The following is a 24,686-nucleotide window of genomic DNA, read 5'->3' on the forward strand; positions in this document are numbered from 1 at the left end:
AATAAATAAATCTTTAAAAAAAACTAAAAAAATGAGTATATACATGTAAAATATATATGCCATATATATATTATATATGCCATAAATTACATATATATATTTTTTGATATAAGTTTATATATATTAGATATATATTTTTAAACTGCTGCCTATTATTCTATAACATGGTTTAACCATGCCTTGTTTTCATGGACATTTAGTTTATTCCTGTTATTTTGCTACTTTAAACAAACATCCTTACACAGGTTCCTTGTTCAGATGTACTAGAGTATTTTTTAAAATGATATAATGGTAATTGTAATTTTGAGTCATTGAGATGTATGCATTTTAGATTTTAATAGTTGATGCCTAATTGCTCTTCCAAATGGTAGTACTACTTTACATTCCACTGGGGAGTACATATTTCCTTAACCTTTTGTCAATACATGAAAACTTTAAACTTGGAAAAGTTTACCGATGAATAGGTAAGAATAAGATCTTTGTTACCTGAATTTGTTTCTCTGATTATTGGCAAACTTGATTACTTCTCCATCTGTTTTTTGGCATAATGGCCTAATATTTTGCTTCTGCTGTGATAACTGTTCATATCTTTACCCAGTGTTTCCAATGGATTAATTATCCTATTTTAATTTATAGGACTTCTTTATGTTCTCTGGGTATAAAGATTTTGTTGTTGTTATACTATTATAACTACTATAGCCTATGGTATGTTGTGATATCCAGTAAGTAATTATTTTTCTTTTTTAAATTCCTTTATCTAGTTGGACTTTTTCTTTAGGAGACTGGAATAACTAGGTTATCTAATTTCGTAAATAATGCCTTTGGGGTTTTACCTGGCATTGTATTTAATTTAAGAATATTTGAAGGGAAAGTAGCAACTTTCTCATTCATAGTCTTTCCATTGGCATGTCTCATTTATTAAGGTCTTTTTTATGTCCTTCAATATCATAAATTGTATTTTTCATGAAAAATTCTTTCTCATGTTATGTTTATTATCATCTTGTTTGTAGTTTCTAATACTGTTGGGAAAAAGATTGTTTTTCTTTCACATTCTCTGAAAGGTTATTACTGCTATAGAAACTATTCCTCTTCATTTTTGTGTTTGATCTTATATACCATCACCTTGTTGAAATACATTATTTGTTGAAGAACTTTGTTTTTCTACTCATGTTTTTCTTACCAATTTGTATAACTTCTTTGTATGTAAAGATAAGTTTATGGTTTTATACATACATACATATTAGTTTATATGTACATTAGTTTAAACATACATAATATGTTTATAACTAATAAACATATTAGTTTTCTTCTAATTTTACGTTTTTAAAGATTTTATTTTATGTATTTATTTATTTATTTATTGAGAGAGAAAGCATGTGAGCAGGAGGAGGGGCAGAGGGAGAGAGAGAATTGCAAGCAGTTTCCTGCTGATTGAGGAGCCCTATATGTTCCCAAATGTGTGGTTTCATCTTGCCACTCCAAGATCAGAATCTCGACTGAAATCAAGAATCTGATGCTCAACTGACTGAGCCACCCATGTGCCCCTAATTTTAAATATTTTTTCCTGTTGACTTAGATTTAGTATGAGTCATTCTTCATATGTGAAATACACTGTAGTGTGATCTGAACACCTCTTTTTCCTTTAAAAATTATTCTCAGTATTTGTCTCTTCCATAGTAACCCAAATACATTGTTGCATTTATATCAGTTTCAGTGTAACTGTGAACCTTTCTCTTTGGAGTAAACACAGTGTATATACATGGATTTCATATGCTCACTTCCAAATATTTACTTGGCACTTTTCTAGGCCTTTATGAATATTTCATGGTGATATTGTTTGTATGTGATTCTTCAAAGGCATGAACTATGTCTTTTTTTTTTTTTTTTTTTTTTGGATTTTGAACTGAGGTGAGTGAGCAGCACTCTGATGATGGTCATAATGTGCTTATGAAAATGCTTGTGGTAGTAAACTTCTAAAATTTTATCTAAATGACTTTATTGTTTGGCTAATACTTTTAAATATTGTGTTCTCATCATTTTCCATAATGAAACTGTTATGCTACATACCATCTCTTCCTCACATTCAGCATTGTCTTTTAGAAATATATAAATACTAGTACAGCAGCCACTTCAGCATCACTAAGAATCTTTACAAGTCTTTAGTTCTTTAACAGAATTTAAGTTTTGGCACTGGATCTTTTTTAAACATCAGGGGAAGCTTAACTTTGGTTTTATTTTCATGATCTTCTTTTATTATGAAAAATGGTTATTTTGAAAGAAAACCTTTCATTGATTCTGCATATTGAGAAAATGGGCAAATTGCCTTGAATTATAATTACTCATCTGGTCTAGGCTTTATGCATACATATCAGTATTGATTTATCATAAATGAACCTGTCAGCTTAAAATCCTATGGTCTACACTAAAGGTATTATAAATAGATGATGTAAATTTATTATTGGAAACAGGGATTTTTCTTTGTAGAATAAATTAATATTCTATGATGAATATGAGTGTGAAATTAGTAGCAAGTGGCAGGTCTTGATTCATAGAATTGTAAGATGTGTTTATTAACATGGAATCATTAAATCTAATTTTTAGAAACATGGTTAACTTTCTAACAGTTCTGTCTTTTCCTAAAGAATTATGAGTCACAATAATACTGATTTCATAAGTTTGAATAAGGATTTCAGTGATCACTATACAACTGTTTCCTGTTCTAGCTGCTTGAATAATTTGCAATAGTTCTATTTATCTGATGGAATTTTCTTGATGTCTGGCTATCTTTGGAAAGAGTTTTGTTTGCTATTGCTGTTATGAATAACTGACTTCTTAAATCTGCTGTATTACATTTTATTGTTCATCTTTAACTTACAGTTGCAGAATTGTTCTTAACTAAAACAAATACTTTCTTTGAATATTTAAAATCTTTCATATCAGAATTATAAACATGTGATATAAAAATTTGTATTAGGTAAGGGTGCCTGGGTGGCTCAGTTGGTTGAGCATCCAACTCTTGATCTTGGCTCAGGTCTTGATCTGAAGGTTGTTAGTTTGAGCCTAGCATAGAGTCTACTTAAAAAAAAAAAAAAGTTTTATCAGGTAAAATGTTAACTTTGATCAGATTCATTTCTATTCTTATTATAATTATAGAACAACCTGTGCTGTTACTATTTTGCCTTTCATTCAAGAAAGTGCAAATATTTTGTAATACTAAAATATCAAAGACTTGTATACTAAAAATTTCAAAAAATCATTGAAAGACATTGAAGAAGACCTAAATAAATGGAAGTACATCCATGTTCACAGATGGGAAGATTAACTTATGCTAAGATGATAGTATTCCCTAAATTAATCTACAAGTTCAATGCCATCAATATCAGAAATCCCAGCTGCCTTTTTTTTTCTTTTGCCAAAATGGCAAATGATCTTAAAATTCAAATGGAAAGAAAGAATAGCCCAACATAGTCTTACAGAAGAACAGAGTTGGAGGACTCACACTTCTCAATTTCAAAAACTACTTCAAAATTACAGTGATCAAAGACTGTGTGGGACTGGCAAAAGCAAAGACATGTTGATCCATAGGATAGAATTGGGTACCTATAAATAAACCCATAAATTTATGGCCAACTTATTTTTCAACAAAGGTGACAACAGAGTTCAATTCAGTGACAAGTAGTCTTTCCAACAAATGACAACTGGATGTTTACATACAAAAGAAAGAATTTGGATCCCTATCTCACGCCATATAAAAAATACTCAAAAAAATGCACCATAAACTACAATGTAAGATCTAACTTTAAAACTCAGAAAAAATTGCTGTGAATAAATCTTTATGGCCTTAGATCAAGCAATGGTTTCTTAGATATGAGATCAAAAGCAAAAGCAACATAGGAAAAAAAACATGTTGGACTTCATCAGAATTAAAATTTTCTTTTTTTTTTTTTTAAAGATTTTATTTATTTACTGAGAGACAGAGAGACAGAGAGAGAGAGACAGAGAGAGAGAGAGAGAGAGAGAGAGAGAGGCAGAGACACAGGCCTACGGAGAAGCAGGCTCCCTGCAGGGAGCCTGATGTGGGACTGGATCCTGGGTCTCCAGGATCACACCCTGGGCTGAAGGCGGCGCTAAACCGCTGAACCACCTGGGCTGTCCAAAATTAAAATTTTCTGTATCAAAAAACACAATCAAGAAAGTGGAAAGGCAACTCATACTTGGGAAAATATATTTACAGTTGTATATCTGATAAAGAACTATAACCAGAATATGTAAAGAACTGTTACAACTTAATAATAAAAAGACAAATATCTAAACAAAAAATGAGCAAAGAACTTGAATAGGTATTTCTCCAAAGAATATATGCAAATAGCAAATAAGCACATTAAAGGATGCTGAGCATAATTAATCATTAGATAAGTGCAATTCTGTGCCACAATGAGGTACTGATTTGTACCTACTAGGCTGGCTGTAATCAAAAAGGGACACTGCCAGATGTTGGTGAGACTGTGAAGAAATTGGAATCCAGGTTGATGGTGAGACTGGAAAATGGTGCAGCCACTTTGGAAAAACAGTTTGATATTTCCTCAAAAAGTGAAATGCGGAGTAGCCCCAGTGGCGCAGCGGTTTAGCGCTGCCTGCAGCTCGGGGTGTGATCCTGGAGACCTGGGCTCGAGTCCCATGTCAGGCTCCCTGCATGGAGCCTGCTTCTCCCTCTGCCTGTGTCTCTGCCTCTCTCTCTCTCTCTCTGAATAAATAAATAAAAAATCTTAAAAAAAAAAGTGAAATGCAGTTACCTTATGACCCAGTAGTCCCACTCTTAGATATATACCTAAGAGAAATGAAAATATCTATCCACACAAAACCCTATAAACCTATATTCACACTAGCATTATTTGTTATAGGCAAAAAGTAGAACAAATTGATTACTCTGTATTAAAAAATGGATAAACAAAATGTGGTATACCATACATTGGGGTAATTATTCAGTCATAAACAGGAATAAGTACTAATACATTTGAAAACATGGACAACATTAAAAACATTATAATAACCTTGAAAGAAGCCAAAACAAAATACCACATATTGTATAATTCCATTTATATGAAATGTCCAGAATAGGCAAATCTACATAGGTGGAAAATAAAGTAGTGATTACCAGGGTTTGAGGGGAAGCAGGAGTGGTGAGTGAATGCTTAATGGATTTGAGTTTTTGTTTGGGGGTGATGAAAGATCTGGAATTTGATAGTGGCGATGGTTGCACATAGCAATGATGAAGGAGTATATAGGTCAAAAACTCGAAGAAGATGAGAAGATTCTCATTGAATGGGAACTTGAAGAACATGTAGAAGTTTCTCACAAAGACAAATTAGGAAATATCATTTCACACTAAGGAGAAAGTGTTAAGCTAGGAATGTCACTATAAATTTAGGGACCAATAAGTGATACAGTTGCCAGAGTGCTTAGAAGAGGAAGTGATGATGCATGAAGTAGGAAGGGTGGAGAAAACGATGCTGATTATTTAGTTGCTAGAGGATTTAAGGACCATCTGATTGTGAAAGACTGAGTACAAGGCAAAGATAACTGATTTTTATCTCTTGCCCACCTGGTGTGAAATATAGTTGGGAGTAAGCTTATGTTTGGCTTTGGTGGTGTTACATTTGAAGAGCTTACCAGGAATTCCAGGTGCAAGTCTTCATTAAACATTTACAAATATGTTCTGGACTTCTGAGGTTTGCATTCAAATTAGACATTTTGGGGCAAAGATGTGACAATTAGAACCACAGGAATAGATGAAGTAACCCAGAGGTCGCATAAAGGAGTATAAGGGGTAATGCTAATCCTTATGTGACAAAGAATGAAAAACATTTGATGGAAAAGAAAATGAGGAATCATATGAGGTATTTACCACAGAAATCAAGAAAATAAGCAAAGTGGAAAAAAATTTTAAAAAGGTAGAGCGAGAAATATTCCTGTCATTTCAAACCCTTGGTTCAGATTTTAACCCAGAACATACAGAGGCAAAGAAAGGTAGATTTTAAGATTAAATCTTGCACCTGCTGATCCATGAGGTCTTTGGGTTCTGACAGCAAGTGGAAGGAAGGAGGCAAGAGATGGCATGAGTAGGTGGTGAAGATTGAAGCCAGGAGGCTCTTCTGTGGCCGTTGCTCTAGGATTGTACAATCATGCAATCTGTTCTCAGGAGCTGCGGGAGCTCTGCTGGTGATGAAGAGAAGGATCAGTGGGGAGTGGTCAGATTAGTGGTCAGACTATGATTCTGTGACCATTACGTGATCTGCTTAGAAGGCTGGCTGTGATGGGAGATAAGGTTTGGTGTCTCTTCACCCTGATTTCTGATATTTAGGCCAACAGAACTTACCTTCTAGGTACATTCTTCATCTTACTGCACTACTCAATTATTGGTGTAGGTAGCATTTTTTTTTTTATGATAGTCACATAGAGGAGAGAGAGAGAGAGAGAGAGGCAGAGACATAGGCAGAGGGAGAAGCAGGCTCCATGCACCGGGAGCCTGACGTGGGATTCAATCCCGGGTCTCCAGGATCGCGCCCTGGGCCAAAGGCAGGCGCCAAACCGCTGCACCACCCAGGGATCCCTGTAGGTAGCATTTTAAAAATGAAGCTAGCTATGCTGAATAGTAACTCTTGTGAGTTTAGTGGTTTGTACAAAATATACTTTCAGTAAAAGCAGAAAAAGCCTTATCTGTTGTTAACAGTGTGCCTGAGGTCTCCAGAAAGGGGATAAAAAAGTATTTTACTAATAGTGCCCATTCAACTAGCAGAAATTGTTTTTTCAGAACAGAGGATGGGTTAGTTTAGATTGATTGTTTTAATGGAGCAACCTGAGCATCAGATAACATCCTGGGTAGGGAATTTATTGGAGAAATCAGTGTCCTAAAGTAGGTAAAAAGCAGTGAGTTTTAGAATTTTACATCTTTATAAAATTTTTGCTTTGTCTTCATAATTTCGTTTATTTCTTACTTTTTGCAAAGCCCAAATTAGACAAAACAGGAGACCTAAGAAGAAAATAATGTCAGGTATACCTTGCTTTGTATTAACAGATGGATTTCTAAAATCCAGTTTTGTAATTATAACCACCTTTTGTAAATCATAAGCATTAGGGAAGGTTATGATTTAAAGAAATCCTTTTGTTAAGTTAATGCCATGACTTGTTTTTGTTAGTAAATAGATATTGTTATATATCTTGCTTAAGGAGAAGAATAAATGACATACTTATGCTCCTTGTTCCATTCTTTCATTTCTCTTGTGCACAACAAATCAATTTATAAGCATTAAAATGCAAGACAGGTTAAATTCTTAATTTTTACTTTGAACAAAAGTGTTGAAAACCGGAGGAGTTTGTCCTCAGATATGAACAACAGACTTGGTTGCCAAAATTGGGAAATAATCAAATGTTATGGTTTTGCATTTATATACCTACTAATTAGGAAATTAAATGATATTTCCATAGCAACAGAAACAGTCTCCTTTCATACTTGTTTTATGCCTGCAATAATACACAACAGGGTGTCAAAGAACATTAGTCTAAGTAAGGTTCATGACAGGCAAAGCGTGTAAGTATTGACACACAAGTATGCACACAGGGGTGATATTGGACTTTTAAAAGTGATACTTGAGTCACTAAAATCATATTAGCAAAACTTAAAATACTAATCTTCTGAATGAATAACCATATTGAAAACCTAAAGGACTTTCCGGAAATCTGTCACATACTCTGAATTTGGTAAATGACTTTGCCAGTCTAAAGATTTCTACTACCCTGTCATGGCATGCTTGAAGATGTTAAATTAACCAATTGCTGTTACACTTCTTTTGAAATGAACAGGGTTAAGTATAAACAAATGTTGTCCTCTCAGGAAATGTTGTTCATCTCAGGAAATAAAATTCTAAGAGGTGGACTGAAAGGCTACTTCCTTCTAGCCTTTGTCCCAAATATATATATTATGACTGTATTATTTTGCAGTAGTACTATATGATAGAATTAACATTTGAAGATGATTCTACATGGATTCATTGACTATGCTTCAAAGCTTTAAAAATTTCTTTCCTGACTACATTCTTCTGGTAAAGTAATTAATTTTTAAAAAAACTTCCATTGACTATTCTTGACATAGGAGTTTTTTTAAACTTCTTTCTCTTGTTGGTTTCTGATAACAGGTTTTTAAACCATCCCCGAACCTTCAGGCTACTGCTTAATACTGTAGTGTCCTCCTGTCACATAATTTAATCTCCTGTCCCCGCCTTTCTTCCTGACTGTCATTTCTCCAGTGTTACATCCCTAATCTTGACACACACCTGTACCAGATTAGTTTTTCATAGTTAATTTTCTTGGCGGAAAAACATTTGGTGCGCTTCTGTGGCTACCAAATTAAATCTAAATGCCTTAGCCTGCCACTTGGAGCTCTCCTGTTCCAAACTCAAGCTCATATTCCAAAAAGATACTCTCATGCACCGCTATTTGAATTCTCTGACTTGGCAAGTATAAAACATTGCTCCCCCCAAATACACTTTTTTTTCTCCTTCACAAGCACCTGGGACTCATTTTCTCCTGTCTACTTGGGAGACATTCTCCATGTCCTTTATGTCCATCTAGTGTGTATTCTTTGTTCTTGGTGAACCTGTATCTGAGTCCATAGGATGATTCCATCTCACTCTCTTCCTCCTGACTTCCATATCCTTTTCTTTGTATCCTGTTTATGTTTTATCTTATCTTAGAGTTGTTGGTGTGTATTTGTTGTCCTGGTTCCATCTCCCACTACATAGCCATCACATTTGATTATGAATGTCTTTAAAGCCAGGATAACCTGTATTTACTTGAGTATCCCTTTCAGTATATGTCATATAATTCAGTATATCTTCAGTGAGTACAAGAGTAATTCAGTAAACTTATTCAATTTAAATATATTAATCCTTTTAAGACATGAAGTGAACAAGGGACACCTAGGTGGCCTAGTTGGTGAGGCATCTGATTATTGATCTCAGCTCAGATCTTGATCTCAGGGTTGTGGGTTGGAGCCCTACAGAAAGAAGGAAAGAAAGAAAGAAAGAAAGAAAGAAAGAAAGAAAGAAAGAAAGAAGAGTAGTACATACAATTCATTATTAAATTATAGATATAATTTATGGGGCACCTGGTGGCTCAGTTGGTTAAGCATCTGCCTTCAGCTCAGGTAGTGACCTTGGGGTCTTGGGATCGAGCCCCATGTCAGGCTCTCTGAACAGTGAGGAGTCTGCTTCTCCCTTCCCCTACTACTGCTCTCTCCATTTCCCAAATAAATAAATAAAATCTTTTTTTTTTAAGACAGTAAGTAAACAGAAAGCTATGTAAATGTGGGGGTATTTGGAAATGTCAGTTTTACAATATCAAAAAACACGTTAAGGCAGTTACTCTGAGAACTAGGAAAAACTCAGTGAGTTACTGCATTGCATAGTCTTACATAATTTTAGTAAGATTGCAACCTTTGCATTTTATTTTTTTACCTTTGCATTGTATTAACCAGTTTATACTAAAGAATATACACTTTGTTAGTGATGGTAGAGATCATAAATAACAAAAATGAGCCCACAACTGATTAAGATCTTAATAGTGGCATATGTTTGTAATGTCTTCAAGAGTATCTACAGGAACACCATGGATGTGACTTCTGTGTGATAATAGTCATATAGTGCTTCACTGAGCAAGTTCTGTAGTCAATTTGGGAAATATTTTTGTTGTTGGTTAGTAGTTTGAAAGTTTCTGCCATTAAACAGGAAAACGTCCCAAAAGCAAATAACAATGCATTTGAACCACATTTAAATATCATGCATCCAGACATCCTATATGCATTTGGTGGAAAAGCTTTTTTTTTTAAAGCTTACGCTTGTTCTTTTTTTTTTTTTTTAAGATTTTATTTATTCACGAGAGAAACAGAGATAGAGAGAGAGAGAGAGAGAGAGAGAGGCAGACACAGGCAGAGGGAGAAGCAGGCTCCACGCAGGGAGCCTCGATCTCGGGCCTCCAGGATCACTCCCCGGGAGGAAGGCGGCGAAGGCGGCCCTAAACCTCTAAAGCCACCTGGGCTGCCCTGGTGGAAAAGCTTCTAAACAACCCACTCTCTCTCCTGCTGGAATGAATAACTGGCATTCTGTAGAGTACACCAGCAGAAACACTGTTCTGGACCATTTATAAAACTTTCTATTAAATATTTTTGTTGGGTTGCCTGGGTGGCTCAGCAGTTGAGTGTCTGCTTTTGGCTCAGGGTATGATCCTGGGGTCTGGGATCGAGTACCACATTGGCCCCCTTGCAGGGAGCCTGCTTCTCCTTCTGCCTATGTCTCTGTCTCCCATGAATAAATTCAAAATAAATAAATAAACAAACAAATAAATACATTTTTGGTTGCACAAATAATATTATAGTCAAGGATTTTTTTCTAAAGGTGAAATTTTCACCCATATGTCACCACTGTGGCATGTTTTTTGCATTTCTTTGTCACCTTTCAGGTTTATTCATGTTCATTTTCAGCATGTATATGGTTTTGTGTTATTTTTAAAATTTATGGAGTTTTCAATTGTTTTATATGTTTTATAGTTATCATTTAATGGCTACATATTTCATTGCATTTTTAAACGTTTAAATTGTTTCTGATTCTCATTTGTGAACAATTTAGAAGTGAACACCTTTAAGTGCATAACTTTCTATTAAAAATCATCATAAAAGTCTTAAGAGTGCAGACACTAAGTTGAAAACTCTAGTGGTTGTGGCCATATTGTTCAGTATGACTCCTAGATCCTTTTATGTACCTTCCTGTGGTGTTTGTTTATGCTCAGACTCTACATTTTCATGCTAACAATAGCTCTTTTCATTTTAATTTTCATGAAATAGAAGTTTGTGAAGAGACATTTCTACAAGCTGATGTAGATGAAATTTATTATAAAAAATGATTTATTAGTTTATTATTAGAAAAAACAAAGCTTTTGCTACCCTTAATCCATGACTATCTATACATAAATGTATTTATTTTAGTGTTGATAGAGTTTTTCATTCTGAGCTATTCTTTTTCATTTTTGATATTGTGCTTTGATATTCCCTAACTTCTCAAATATAGCATTGTACATGATTCTGTGATAACTTCTCAGTTGTGTAGCTTTCCCCATGTGTCACTACTGGCTTTTTTTTTATATCAAGTTTTGGTAATTTTTTTACTTTCTGGATTTTCAGTGTTATTATAGCTAATTCATTTAATTTGATATTGAATAGGAAAGGCCTTTCTAAGATTAAATATGACATACATTTTAAATAATAAATGAAAAATAAATAGTAAGCTATACATGCAAAAATTTTTAAGTATATGACACACAGTCTTAATCTATTTCATAGTTAATGAACTCTTACATATCAGTAATCAAAAGTCCCGAATACGTGTTTCAGAAAAAAAGTGGGTAAGCTTTTATTCAATGAACATATTTTGCTTTTATAATCGGAAGAAAGAATATTTATAATCAGAATAATGTTGTGATAAATAGAACATAAAACTGAGCATTTTGCAATCGTGCACCTTTCTGAGTCATTTATTCTTAGATTTGTCTTTATAGTGACATAAGTTTATATATATGTTTATTTTTTATTTATTTATTTATTTATTTATTTATTTATTTATTTATTTATTTTTAAGTTTTATTTATTTATGATAGTCACACAGAGAGAGAGAGAGAGAGGCAGAGACACAGGCAGAGGGAGAAGCAGGCTCCATGCACCAGGAGCCCGACGTGGGATTGGATCCCCGGTCTCCAGGATCGCGCCCTGGGCCAAAGGCAGGAGCTAACCCGCTGCGCCACCCAGGGATCCCTGTTTATTTTTTAAATAAAAAAATTATTCATTACCATATGTAAATGCTAGCAGAATTTGAATTTCAAGAAATGGATCAAATATGAAGAGAAAGAAAAGGCACTCAAAAGGTACTTACAGAATGAATTAAAGATAGTTGGTTAAGATTCTAATTTTCCTTGGCTTCCTGGCTCCTTTATGGCTGCATACTGTCAGTTCTGTTGAAGAGTTGGAGAAAATGACCACCCAATTATCATGATTAGACCTGTCTTGCTATAAAATACCACCAATTTTGTTGGAATGTCTCAAAGGATGCATAAGTGAACAGCTCTTGAGTTCTCATCAGACTTAGGCATTTATCATGTTAACTAGTTGGTACTCAAGCTTGAGGAAGATGGCTTTCAGAGAGGCCAAGCCTGGAATGTTTGGCCCAAGGGGATAGAGCACTGAACAGTGTCTGCTGAAAGGGGAAGAGAAGTTGCCAAAAAGTCAGAGGTAGAAGAGAATACTGCACCTGAATTCACATCTCTAGCCTCATGTTCCTGAGCAGCTAGTTTTTTTTGTAGTTTAATTTGTCAATAGCTGAGTGGTGGAATTAATCAGGTGAGAGCACTATCCGCATTCTGTTGATTTTGATTATATATTCATCCCTATTAAATGCAGACTCTGGTTTGTCACTATCCAAATTGGTAGGAAAAGTGTGGGCAGATTCAATCAATCACATTCTTCTGGAGGCCATCCTAGCTGATATACAGCCTCATGGTCAAATGGTAAGATCCAAAGAGATTCAGATATTTCTGGTACTATAGTACCATTTTTAAATTTCAAAATTGTAATAAAATATTTTTAACTAAAATAGTATTGTTCAATATCGACAAATATTCTAGCAAGATTTTTGAGTGATTAGATTAACATAGGTATGGGGCAGGGTGGGGGGGGCGGGTCTCTAAGGAACGTTTGTGAACACATGCACACATTCCCTTTCAGCTAATGCCCTCCTACTCACATTGGCTCCATGATTTTAGTGGTAGCTACATCTGTGTCTCTTGATGTTCATATTTGTCTTTTTTTTTTTTTTCATCTGGGATTCTCATGTTGCTCACTTCACTCTGTCATTGTTAAAATGGGCCATTCTTTACAGCAGTGTCCCTGCCCTTTTTATGTGCATGTGGAGGGCTAAAAATAAACCTACTGAAAGTAGTTCTGTTTCTGAATTGAAAAAAAAACTCCTTAGCTGAATGATTTGACTCACTTGATCCACCAATCTGCCTTGTCATGAAATGTAAACCATTTTTTTAGAAATTAATAATCCCTTGAACCAAAAATGTAAATACCTATTCTGTTTCTTAGTGCTTTCTTCCAGATTTCTATTCTGGGATTTTGCCATCTCTTCTCTTAGAATACTCTGCTTGTGCTCTGTTCCTGCCTTTCTGTCACTTCATGTTCTCTTATACCCTTACATCATATTTGGTCCTTTTATCTCTTTGCTCTTATGCCTGCATCTATGTTTGGGACATTTTTTTTTTTCTATATTTCCCAGTCATGGTGAGAAGAATCACATATCTGACTGTAGAAAAGGACTGGCTTCCTGTCAGGGCAACTAAAGTACTTGTCCCTTAAAAACCAAATCAGTCTTGGTAATGAGACTTCATTCTTGCTCAAATTCAAGGGCTCTCCCTGCAGCAAAGGTTATTTGCTGCCCTTGCTACATGAAAAAAAGAACTTCAGAAACATCAGAACTCCTTTCACTTTTATATCATAAATACCATGTCAGTTTACATTTACATCCTAGAAGAATACAGCAATTCTTTTTAACACACATTTATTGAGTTTCCCACTGTGTATCTCTTTTCTTCTGAACGGGAGCTTATGCATACAACTGAGTTTGATATCAATGAGGTTTTGGATAATAGGTTTTATAATTTTATACTCCAAATTAAAAATCTAAGATCATTTTACATGTGCATAGTTTAGCTCAGCTTCCTTCAATAAGACAAATTAAAAATTATTGATTCACCTTTTGGTAGAAAAAAATGGATGACCATGTTTATGCCAAAACAGACAATTGCTGTCTCAACTCCATTTACTCAACATACAAGTATGAAGTCAGGTTCACAAAAACATGCTTTAAGATAGCAAGATGGTTTGTAAAACAAAACAAAACAAAACAAAACAAGGGAAAATACAAATTAAAAAAATTTTTTTGAAGATTTTATTTGGTTTATGAGAGAGAGAAAATACAGAGGGAGAGGGAGGAGCAGAGAGCCTGATATGGGGCTCAATCTCAGGACCCTGAGATCATGTCCTGAGCCAAAGGTGGATGCTTAACCGACTGATCCACCCAGGTGCCCCCCCTCTCCCAGTTTTTTTTTTTTTAAGATTTTGTTTATTTATTCATGAGAGAGAGAGAGAGAGAGAGAGAGAGAGAGATGCAGAGACACACAGAGAGAAGCAGGCTCCATGCAGGGAGCCCGATGTGGGACTCAGTCCCGGGTCTCCAGGATCACACCCTGGGCCAAAGACAAGGCGGCACTAAACCGCTGAGCCACCTGGGCTGCCCCCCCGCCCCAGTATTTTTTTTTTTAACCAAACTTTATAATCTAAGAATTGTGGACAGATAAGTTTCTAGAAGGATGATGCTGCAGTAGTAATTATATAACAATTGAAGATTTTTTGAAAAAAGCAAACACTTGTCAGAAAATGCATTTAACTTCAATGTATCAAAAAGAGGTACCTTCGAGAACATTATGCTCACTGCATCTTTATTTATTAAAAAAAAAAGATTTATTTGAGAGGGAGAAAGAAAGAGAGAGATAGCAAGAGAGAGTACAAGCAGGGGGAGAGGGAAAAGCAGACTCCCTGCTGAGAAAGCAGCCCAATGTGGGTGGGGCTTCATCCCAGGAACCTAGGATCTTGACTGGAGCCAAAGGCAGATGATTAACTGACTGAGCCACCCAGGTGCCCCACTCATTGCTCCTTTAAAGTGTGAAACTATTATTTTTTTCTTAATCCCCCACTGTTATTGCTCCAGCTGTTAAGAACTTGACCAGACAGTCTTGGCTGTTCCAAGCCATGATATTTAGTTGTCAATAGGACTGTTGGGGAACTCTGGATTAGAATAGTGGTATGGAATATTGAGGAAGCACCAGTGGGTGGAATGATATGTTGACTGGGCTTAATGGGAAAAATGTCTTGTTACTGAGGAGATTTTGAGAGTAGGAACAGCAGCCAGGGCTGGGAGTGGTGGCATTTTGAAGCAGTGGTGAGAATGAATTAAACTAAAGAAGCTCGGAAAATATTGTAAGGAGGTGAGGAGTCTGGTGTGGATGGTACTTAGATCACACAGGGTCAGAGTGCGGTGGGAGAAAGGTTGGGAGCAGATTACAGAGGTTTCTGAATGCTGTTCTAAGGGATTTGGGCTTCAGTTCTATTTAAGGGGAAGCTATCTAATTAATGTGCTCTAATGTCTGAAGCATGACATGATGACTGCAAAGAGAAGATCATAACTGGGAAAGGTGATGGCAGAGAAATCAATGAGGAGGCCTATGCAGTCAGTCGGGTGAGGCTTTATGGGGACTAGAAAGAGGGAGAATGTTTGAGAATGGAAAAAAGTTGGAGAAGCAATCTGTGAACATCCAAATCCCGATCAATAAGGATAAATCCAGGTTTCTTTTAGGCATGAAAACATCCAGATAACAGCACAGATAGTGGTGAGAAAAGACTAGCTAGGCAGGCACAAGTACAGCAGACAGGGACCTAGGAGTCCAAGTGGACCATATGGTGAATGTGAGTCAGTGGTGTTTTGCTGTTATTAAAAAAAACAGAACCAACACTAGGGGGAAAGATATTAATAGGAGTGAGGCATGCAAAAGGCAAGAAGTAGCCTTTCTGCTCTATTCATAATTGTTCAAACTTTTACTTTTTTTGTTGACTCTGTTGGCCTTCACATTTGAAGAATGTTTAGAAAGTGGCCTTCCTGGAGAAGAGCAGCTCAAATGCTAGAGGTTAGAGAAGACTTTATTAGGAAAGGCAGAAACAAGGAGGTCTGGAAACACCACCTTTTCCCTCAAGCTGTGTTTGCCTTCAGATGTCTCATCCTGTGATCTCATCATGTTTTTATGGACCACTCAAGCCAGGCGGTATTTGAAAGTTCCTGAGATATGGTTAGAGGTGTCTGTCCTCTCATTCCCATATCAATGAATAAGACTGGCTACAACTGCATGGAAATTAGGGGAACTGTTAATTTCCAGCCCTTCCACTTCAGCTAGTGAGTGAAAATGTATTTACAGTTCCTCTCTAGTGTCACTTTCCAAGGAGAACTTCTGTGACTGCACAGGCCAGGTCAGGCTTCTTGTCACATGCTTTTAAAGAACCTTTTTCTCATAGCACTTATCATACATAGTTAGCAACTGTGTATTCATTTGTATGATTATTCAAAATGCCTGTCCTCTCCACCGGACTGCCACCTGCCTGAGAACAGGAACTATGTCTGCTTTTGTTTACTGTTGTATCTCAGGAACCACTCTAACTATTTGTTGCAGGAAATAACACTTAGACCTGTACCACAAGCAGGAATGAGTAAGATAAAGAGATTGCAGGAATGCCAGTTGAATCTTTGGGGTGGTTTGGACCATTCAAAGGGAGGCAGCGGCTCTCAGTTAAGGGGTGTGTACTTTGGGTCCAGATCCTGGTTCCGCCACTTCATAACTTAGGCAAGTTACAGAAGTTCTCTGCGCCTTAGCTATGTCATCTGTAAAATGGAAATGATAATATTACCTCTTAGGGTCACTATGAGAATCAAAATCTTAGTATTTGTGAAGTGCCTAAAACACTGCTTGACAGAGTAAGTACAGTATATGCCCTTAAAATATGTAGAACAGAAACATAGTTGAGCTCAAACATACTTGAGCTGACCATCTCCACTTGGAGTATCCTGCCTATAAGTTTCTCCAGCCAAAAATATACTAATCTTCATTTAATTCTTACCATAAGCTTTTTTTACATGGGAGTCTCTTAAAATGTGGCATGAGAGCCACTTGCTTACATAAGGCAGCTTTCCATTATTTTAGCTGATTTATAAGATAGATCAATTTTTGAATAATAGTTATGTATTCTTAACTGATACACTAAACAGATGATTTCACTTCAATGAATCTAAAGTAAATATTTTTGTAGTAAATATATATGAGTCAAATGTGACTCAATTTTCTTAAATATTAATGAAGTCACTTATAAATTAAAAAAAAAGGTATTTGACTATGAGTTTGCTTTGTGTAGTTTCTGGATAGCATTCAATTCATCAATGATTTTTTTTTTTTTTCTGAATACTTTTTTAGTATTCACAGTTTTTCCTACTTACCACAGGGTTGACCAAAGAAGCTGTTTCAAGCATCTTAACACTCTCTGGAGAGGAGGAAATTGGTAGCTTTTACTTAATTACTATCTGATTGGTGTGATTAAATGTGTAATTTTAATGCTGTATCAATCAAAGGTTTCGGTTTGTTTGCTTGTGATTCTCATTTTGTACCTTGTAAAATGTCCATGAGACACAGCCTAAAGGGACATTTCCTCATATGGTTTTAAATTTAAAATTGTAACATGCTTATCTATGTGTGTTTTGTGAACATTTTTAACCTTGTTCATTTATGACAAGGATAACTTATATACTGGAAGATATTCCTGGTAACAGAGTGGACATATTTACCATCTAGCCCAAATTCTTATGGCATAGGAGTTGATCAAATAGATAATAGTGCTTGGTGCTTCAGCTTACTAGAATGGTAAGACTTTTGAGAACGTCTGCAAATTTGCATTTCCCCAATCTTTATAACTTTTATGGAATATTAGACCCGGTGCTCATGGTGATAATTTTTCCTAATGTTAGAAAACTAATAATGCTGTTCAACTGAAAGCTTCTTGCCTTCTAATTTCTTTTTCTTCTTTAGCTTTAAAAAAAAACTATGCTTTATATTTCTACAATAGAAATACGCCTAACCCTTTAGACTGAAAATACTATAAATTATATGAACATTCTCAGTGCTGTTAGACTTGCCATGATGACCTGACAGGTTTTGTGTGTCTGCTGCAATTTCCTAGTGCCAATATTAGCCTGCATTTTCGTCCCCTTGTATGGGCTATTGTCATCAGTCTTTCAATATAAAAAGAAAAGAACTTGTATTACAAAATGCTATCTGACATCAAAAGGAAAAAGTTCTTCCTAAAATAACTATTCCATCTAGTATTCTTTGTTAAGAATTTTACAAACTGAAGCAGCAAAACTTACTTTTCTTTTTTGAATTTATTATTTGACTCTTTTGTTTTTGTGAATTACAAGTATTGAACTTAAGTTGTACACACTTTAGAACAGGATGTCTCCATTTTCTGGTACTTCTTGAGAGTTGCAGCAAAACTCTGAGATTTTAATCTTAGTTCCACTGCTCCGTGACATGAGGCAGGCTTAATATTCATTAATGAGCCTTAATTTACTTATCTGTAGAATGAGACAATAATGCCAACCTGCAGAGTTATCATAAGGATCAGCGATAATGCATATAAAATTCATACCATAGAACTTGAAACACTAAATCAATAAATTACTATCTTAGAAATGTTAGATAGAATGTAGCTATTTTAGTTTTGGAGATCTTATACATACACACATTTATTCTAATAAGACAATCTCACTGTCTCCTAGAAATTTGTCAAGACTGTCAAGAGAACAAACGTTTATATTTTAATGTCTTGTTTTTTCCATTATACTGCATTTCTGTCCTTAACACACCATTTAGATTTTTTTCAAATAATTAGTATACAGAGGAGTTTAAAACATTTAATGAATATCAGAATAGGCTATGCATATTCTATTTTAGAAATAGAATTCTTATGTTTTTAAAGTTTTCTAATTCCCATTCAATCATTTATACATGCTCTGTGTGTCTTTAAGGCAATGTTTTCACACACTTTAGCTTGCAGTGCTAAATGAATTGTCTGAAACGTTATTAACCTGGATGTTTTATGAACAATTGAAAAAGTTGTATTCACTTTTTAAGCTGATTTTATATATAAAAATATTAGATTTCTGGTATCTACTTTTATTATTTAGTTACATATTCATTTTTCCATTAAAACATATTTGTGAAACTTGCAAAGAACAATAAAAAAACTATGATAACTAAAAAGAACAAAGACAAGGTCACTTTGGGTTAGATATCATCTAAAAGATTATTATTTTTTTTAACTTTGATTTATGAAATCAAATTTCCATTTCAGTAACAAAGCATTATTATACTTCCTTCTTAAGAAGACTAATACACAAATTTTAGTATTTCCTTAATTAGAATACTTACTGTTTGTAAAGGTTAATTAGGCATCTGTAGTTGACTAGTTCTATAATCAGCAATGGGAAATAAATATTTTTGATTCATTATTTTGACTACCTTATTTGGACCAGTCTGCCAGATTGTTTTCAATAACTCAACCATCCACCTGGTTCCACCTTTTTTAAGACATTGGTTTTATACTTGAATAACAAATGAAGAAATCATTTTATTGGTGACTTTATATGAAAATATGATTAATGGAAATGATGTTATAAGGTGCAAAATATTGCAGAACTATCTGGAAATAACACGTTGTGCCTATCTGTTTTACCAGGTCCATTCTATATCTTTATCATAAAATCAAAATCTCATTAATATCAACTTGAAAATATTGAAGAGTAAAAAAGAAGACTGCTTAATTTAAATTCCTTGTTTTAAAATATTAAAGTAGAAAAAGACAACTGTTATTCTTGGACCAGGACACAGTTAATAAAACTCGTCAGAAAGATCCAGGCTTGGGAATTTTTCTGTGGATGAGGTAGTGGTGAAATACATCAGTTGAGTTATAAGTCACATGCAAAAATGTCTTCAAGTTAAGGGACATAGCACACAGTCACTTCCTTGACATAAGAAGTTATAAATATGAGATGCTTTTTTGTAAGCAAAGCAGTTAAAAAAATTCTTTTGGATAGAAGGAGTGGGTCGAAGTCGAATTTATTAATTCCATCAAATAGGTAGATTTCTGAGAGTAGAAGGTTACCTACTAGTTCCTATATTAGATGCATTGCAAAAAGGTCTTTTGTAGCGTAGAAGATATAGATAGGTTCATGTGGCTGGCTTTCTGGGTAAGCAGGTTTTGATACTTAAATAACATAGCTAGACTAGGTTTCAGTGACTTGGTAGGAATGTATATGTCTTCAGAGCTATTTCATAGTGACACTAAGAAGATGGATTTTTTCATGGGGCCCAAAATAGAGATGGCAGACTTTTAAAAATTCTGTGGGTCACACAAGGAAAATGCTTATTAGGTATTTAGAGTCCAAGTGGCCTAATAGAAATATTTTGTTGGTATTCCTTGCTTGAGTTATGGACTCCCAAGCCTGGATAAGCAGATATCTGAATAGGGAGCAAATGGCTGTCAATCATAAGACTCGTAGGAAGGATATCAGTTTGCTCTTCAGGGAGAAGCTCATTATGCTACAGTTGGAACATAAGACAGTGGTTCTATTTTATTATAACCTGAAGGTGGGAGTAGGCCAGAGCTATCCCGAAGGAAGATAAAAGGAAAGAGAGTTAAGTTATAGGAGTGCCTACTTGGGAATGGTTGCTTTAGTATGTCACTTGATCTCTCAATAAAGCTAGGTGGCTAGTAATATCATCCCGTGTTAACTAATATTATGATGTTGCATATGCAACACTTCAGCTAAGTTTCCATTAGAAATTCTTGTTTAAAGTATATAACACCAATATATAAACCGTGCATAGTCTCATAGACCATGCAGATGCAGGTGTTTTCTTAGTTCCAAATACCTACATGATATTTAAATTGAGCTTCACAAAATAGCACTGTTGCAGAGACAGTGTGTTAGCCCCCATGCCCAATTCTCAAATTCATTCTTTAGTTAACCCTTGCAACTAGGTATGATTGTTGACTAAGTCATGTCCAATCAAGTTGCACGCAACTTCCAGGCCCTTTGCTTAGAAAGAAAATGCATACGTCTACTTCCTCTTTTCTGCTACCTGCAAGCTGTGTTGATTAATGTTGTAAAGAGATTTAGAGCACAAGATGGAAGTGGCCTATTGGAGAAGCCAGAGCAACAAGATAGGCGGAGCCTGTGTCCAGACATAAAGTAACCCTATGCAGTATGAACTGCTTACATTTCAAGTGTTATACGAGGGAGATAAAAACCGTGTTAAATCCCTTGCTCTCTTGACTTTTGTCAGGCAGCAGACCTGGTACCCCAACTACATCCAAAACCTTAAATAGCAATGTGCTAAAATGATGAAACGATGAAAACAATACTTTTGTGTAGTTGGAATGTCTTTCCTTAAAAATGGTATCAAAAATGTTTTACTGATTCCTGGCAACTAATCTACACACCCACCAGGGGTCAGGAGTCTTCCAAGTTACTAACTCTTGATTTAGGCAAAGCAGGGAAATGTGTGACTACAAGTGAAGTAGTCAAGCAGGTTTAAATTAGGCTAGAGCAATAATAATAATAGTAATAAACACAGCTAGTAATTATAAAACAATTAATATGCCTCAGGCACCGATATTCTAAGCCATTTATCTGTTTACTCATTTAATTCTCACAATAATCCTGTGGTACTGTTAGTATTTCATTTAAGAAAGGAAGATATGTGTCATTCAAGTAACATGGCCAAGATCACCCAGCTAGTCAAGGAAGACATAGGGTTTCGACCTGGGCAGTAATGCTTAAGGCTCTGCTCTTTTTTTTTTTTTTTTTTTTAAAGATTTTATTTATTTATTCATGAGAGAGAGAGAGAGAGAGAGGCAGAGACACACGCAGAGGAAGAAACAGGCTCCATGCAGGGAGCCCGACATGGGACTTGATCTCAGGTCTCCAGGATCACACCTTGGGCTGAAGGTGGCGCTAAACCGCTGGGCCACTGGGGCTGCCCAAGGCTCTGCTCTTAACTATGTTTTCTGTAGCGTGATAAAGAAGTCCTGGAGAAGTAGGGGGCAGCTTACACAGCTGTTTATCACGTGAGTATAATTACTTTAAGTATTGCCCAGGTACATGTTCCTATTTGAATGAGACTTTTCCCTGAACTGTCCAATGTTTTCTTTAAGTCTTAAGTTACCGAAAATTAGTTGTATCCTTAAATTCACAGGAGCTTTTAAAACTATGTCTCATGGATAAATAAATAAAATCTATAAAAAATAAATAAATAAAAATAAAACCACGTCTCAGAGAGTAGCACTCTGATCGAAAACAACTTAGAATTGTTTCCTAGCACAGGATTGTTTTTTGACTTTAGAATAAACAAGCTATCCTTCAAAAAATATTGAAAATTGTACTCAAAGTATTATTTTAGTCATACTGAAGAAACTAAAAAAAATCCCTAAGTTGTACACCACCTGTACAACTTACTACATACATATTACATAACATACATATTACACTGTATGTTAGTGAGCTGGAATTTTTAAAAAATATTTTATTTATTTATTCATGAGAGACACAGAGAGAAGGCAGAGGCATAGGCAGAGGGAGATGCAGGCTCCTCACAGGAAGCCTGATGTGGGACTCGATCCCAGAACTCCGGGATCACGCCCTGGGCCAAAGGCAGATGCTCAACTGCTGAGCCACCCAGGTGTCCCAGTGAACTGGAATTTAACTAAAAACTAAAAACAACAACAAAAAGAAACTTCCTTGTAGTCTCTTTATTTACTAAATTTACTAAATTATTGTGCTCATGTAACTATAGATACTGTATCAATTCTTGTACTTATGCAAATATATTGAAAATGGACACTAAGAGTAGAATAATTGTGCATCTCTCATTGCTTTACATTTTCTTGCTGCTGACCAAAATGTGGTTTAGAGCAAACACATATAGTAGGTTAAAACCTATTAAGTGTCCCAAAGGGGAAATAGGTAAACAATTGCACATTAACTCACTGGAATGTTATTTCCCAACTTCTGTTGCAAGAACTGTATACAATTTTTAGCTTTCTCAGTGACAGCACTTCCTACATTTTTATTTATTTATCTCTTTGCAGAAGATAAAAGCTGGGTGGACTCAACAATTGCCTACTTAATGGTTTCTTCTCAGACTTAAGCCTTAAGGCTTGGTCAAGAATGCTACCAGGGAATTTAAGGAATTTTTGAATGGAAGAAACTGACGTATTTCTGTACTAAAATATTATGTGTGTTGTGTGTGTGTGTGTGTGTGTGTGTCCAGAACCAGTTCTTTAGTGTACAGCAGGGGTAATAATATGATTTTATATATTTCTACATAGATGAAATTCACAGAGATTCTCTCTAGAGTGATTAATTTGATGCAACATAAATTTATTGCTCTTGGTGACACATTTTCTAGATTCAGTGTATTAATGTGTTTTCTCCAGTATGATATCTAATGAGGTTGAAACCATTAATAAGAGTAGTAGGTAGAGAATTCCGGTTGAAGGTAATTCCACATTGAATACATTTATAAGCTCTTTCAATATATACTTTGATAATTAATAAGGTTATTCTTCTGGACGAAGTCTTCCCAGCACTGACACCATTCATATACTTGCTCTCCATATGATTTTTAGTATGCAAAACAAAGGCAGAACTCTGGCTGAAGACTTATCCACAATCATAGCATTTATATGATTTCTTTCCAGCTTGTGTTTTTTGATGTGAAAAAAAGATGAGAGTTTCAATTAAAGGATTTTCACAATCTTTACACTTATATGGTTTCATACAGTTGTGAACTCTTTAATACATAATGAGATGAAATCTCTGGTTTAAGAATTCCTACATTTATACATTCATAGGAACTCTCTCTTATATGAATTCTCTGATCCATAATGAGTTGGATGTTCTATTTGAAAGATTTTTCACAATTAAAACTTTCATAAGGTTTCTCCCTGGTATGAATTATCTTATGTCTAATAAGCTTACCGCCGTGAAAAAAAAGCTTTTTCACATTGATTGTAGTTGTACAGTTGGTCTCCAGCATGAGTTCTCCAGTGTGGAAAAAAGGCAATAGAAGCAGCTAAAATCTTTCTGCATACTTCTACATTCTTTACATTTCATCTTTTTCTCGCCAGTGTGATTTATGTGATGTTAGTGTCCTGAGAACTTCTGCTACATATTCTTTACATTTATGAGATTTTCCTTTTTATTTATATTCTTAGATGTACCAAAGGATGTTGTATGAGTAAGAGAGTTTATCACTATCATCTGCAGATTTTACCTCCTGCTGGAGTTCTTATGAATTGAATAAGGTGAACGTTCCAACAAAGCATTTGATTACATTTGTTACTCTTACTGACACCACCTTTCTCATGTCCAGTGAAGTAATTATTTAAGTTAATTATGTAAACTTTCAATACACATGTCATATTTACAGAGCAACTCCTTAAATGTTAGCTGAGTAGGAGGAATATGGTCCCCCTCCATATTCACCATTTCTGCAGATTTTCTCCTAAATAAGTACCTACTTTGGGATAAATGCAATTTGCCTCAAATGTCTCTCCTTGTTTCTCTGATAATTCTTCAACTGATCTTTACATTTCCAGATTCCTAATGAGAGTTACCTAGAAATACTTCTTACCATTTCTTCCATTTTAATGTCATAGATTACTTATCCTCAGAAATGCTATTTTGGAAATTGATTGTTTGATTTAATTCAGTCTCTGACCAGGTAGGTGTCTTAGTGAATTCCTTTCTCTACCAGCCTGGCTACTAAGCCTTTTCCAATTAGAGGATTTACATTTGTTTGGAAAGCTGATGCCTCAAGAAAACCGGGTTCTTATTTTTTTCGAGCATTGCATTTTTTAATACAATCTA

The 24,686-nt window shown here is 35.1% G+C and overlaps 1 protein-coding gene across 2 annotated transcripts in view; it reads left to right on the forward strand.

Annotated features, from left to right (window-relative positions):
- Positions 1–24,686, forward strand: part of CTNNA2 (catenin alpha 2) — a 1,079,777-nt gene that overhangs the window by 12,648 nt on the left and 1,042,443 nt on the right. The gene's annotated exons all lie outside the window — the stretch shown is intronic.

This window comes from Canis lupus, chromosome 12 (genome assembly GCF_048164855.1).
Source record: "Canis lupus baileyi chromosome 12, mCanLup2.hap1, whole genome shotgun sequence".
Taxonomy (NCBI): Eukaryota; Metazoa; Chordata; class Mammalia; order Carnivora; family Canidae; genus Canis; species Canis lupus.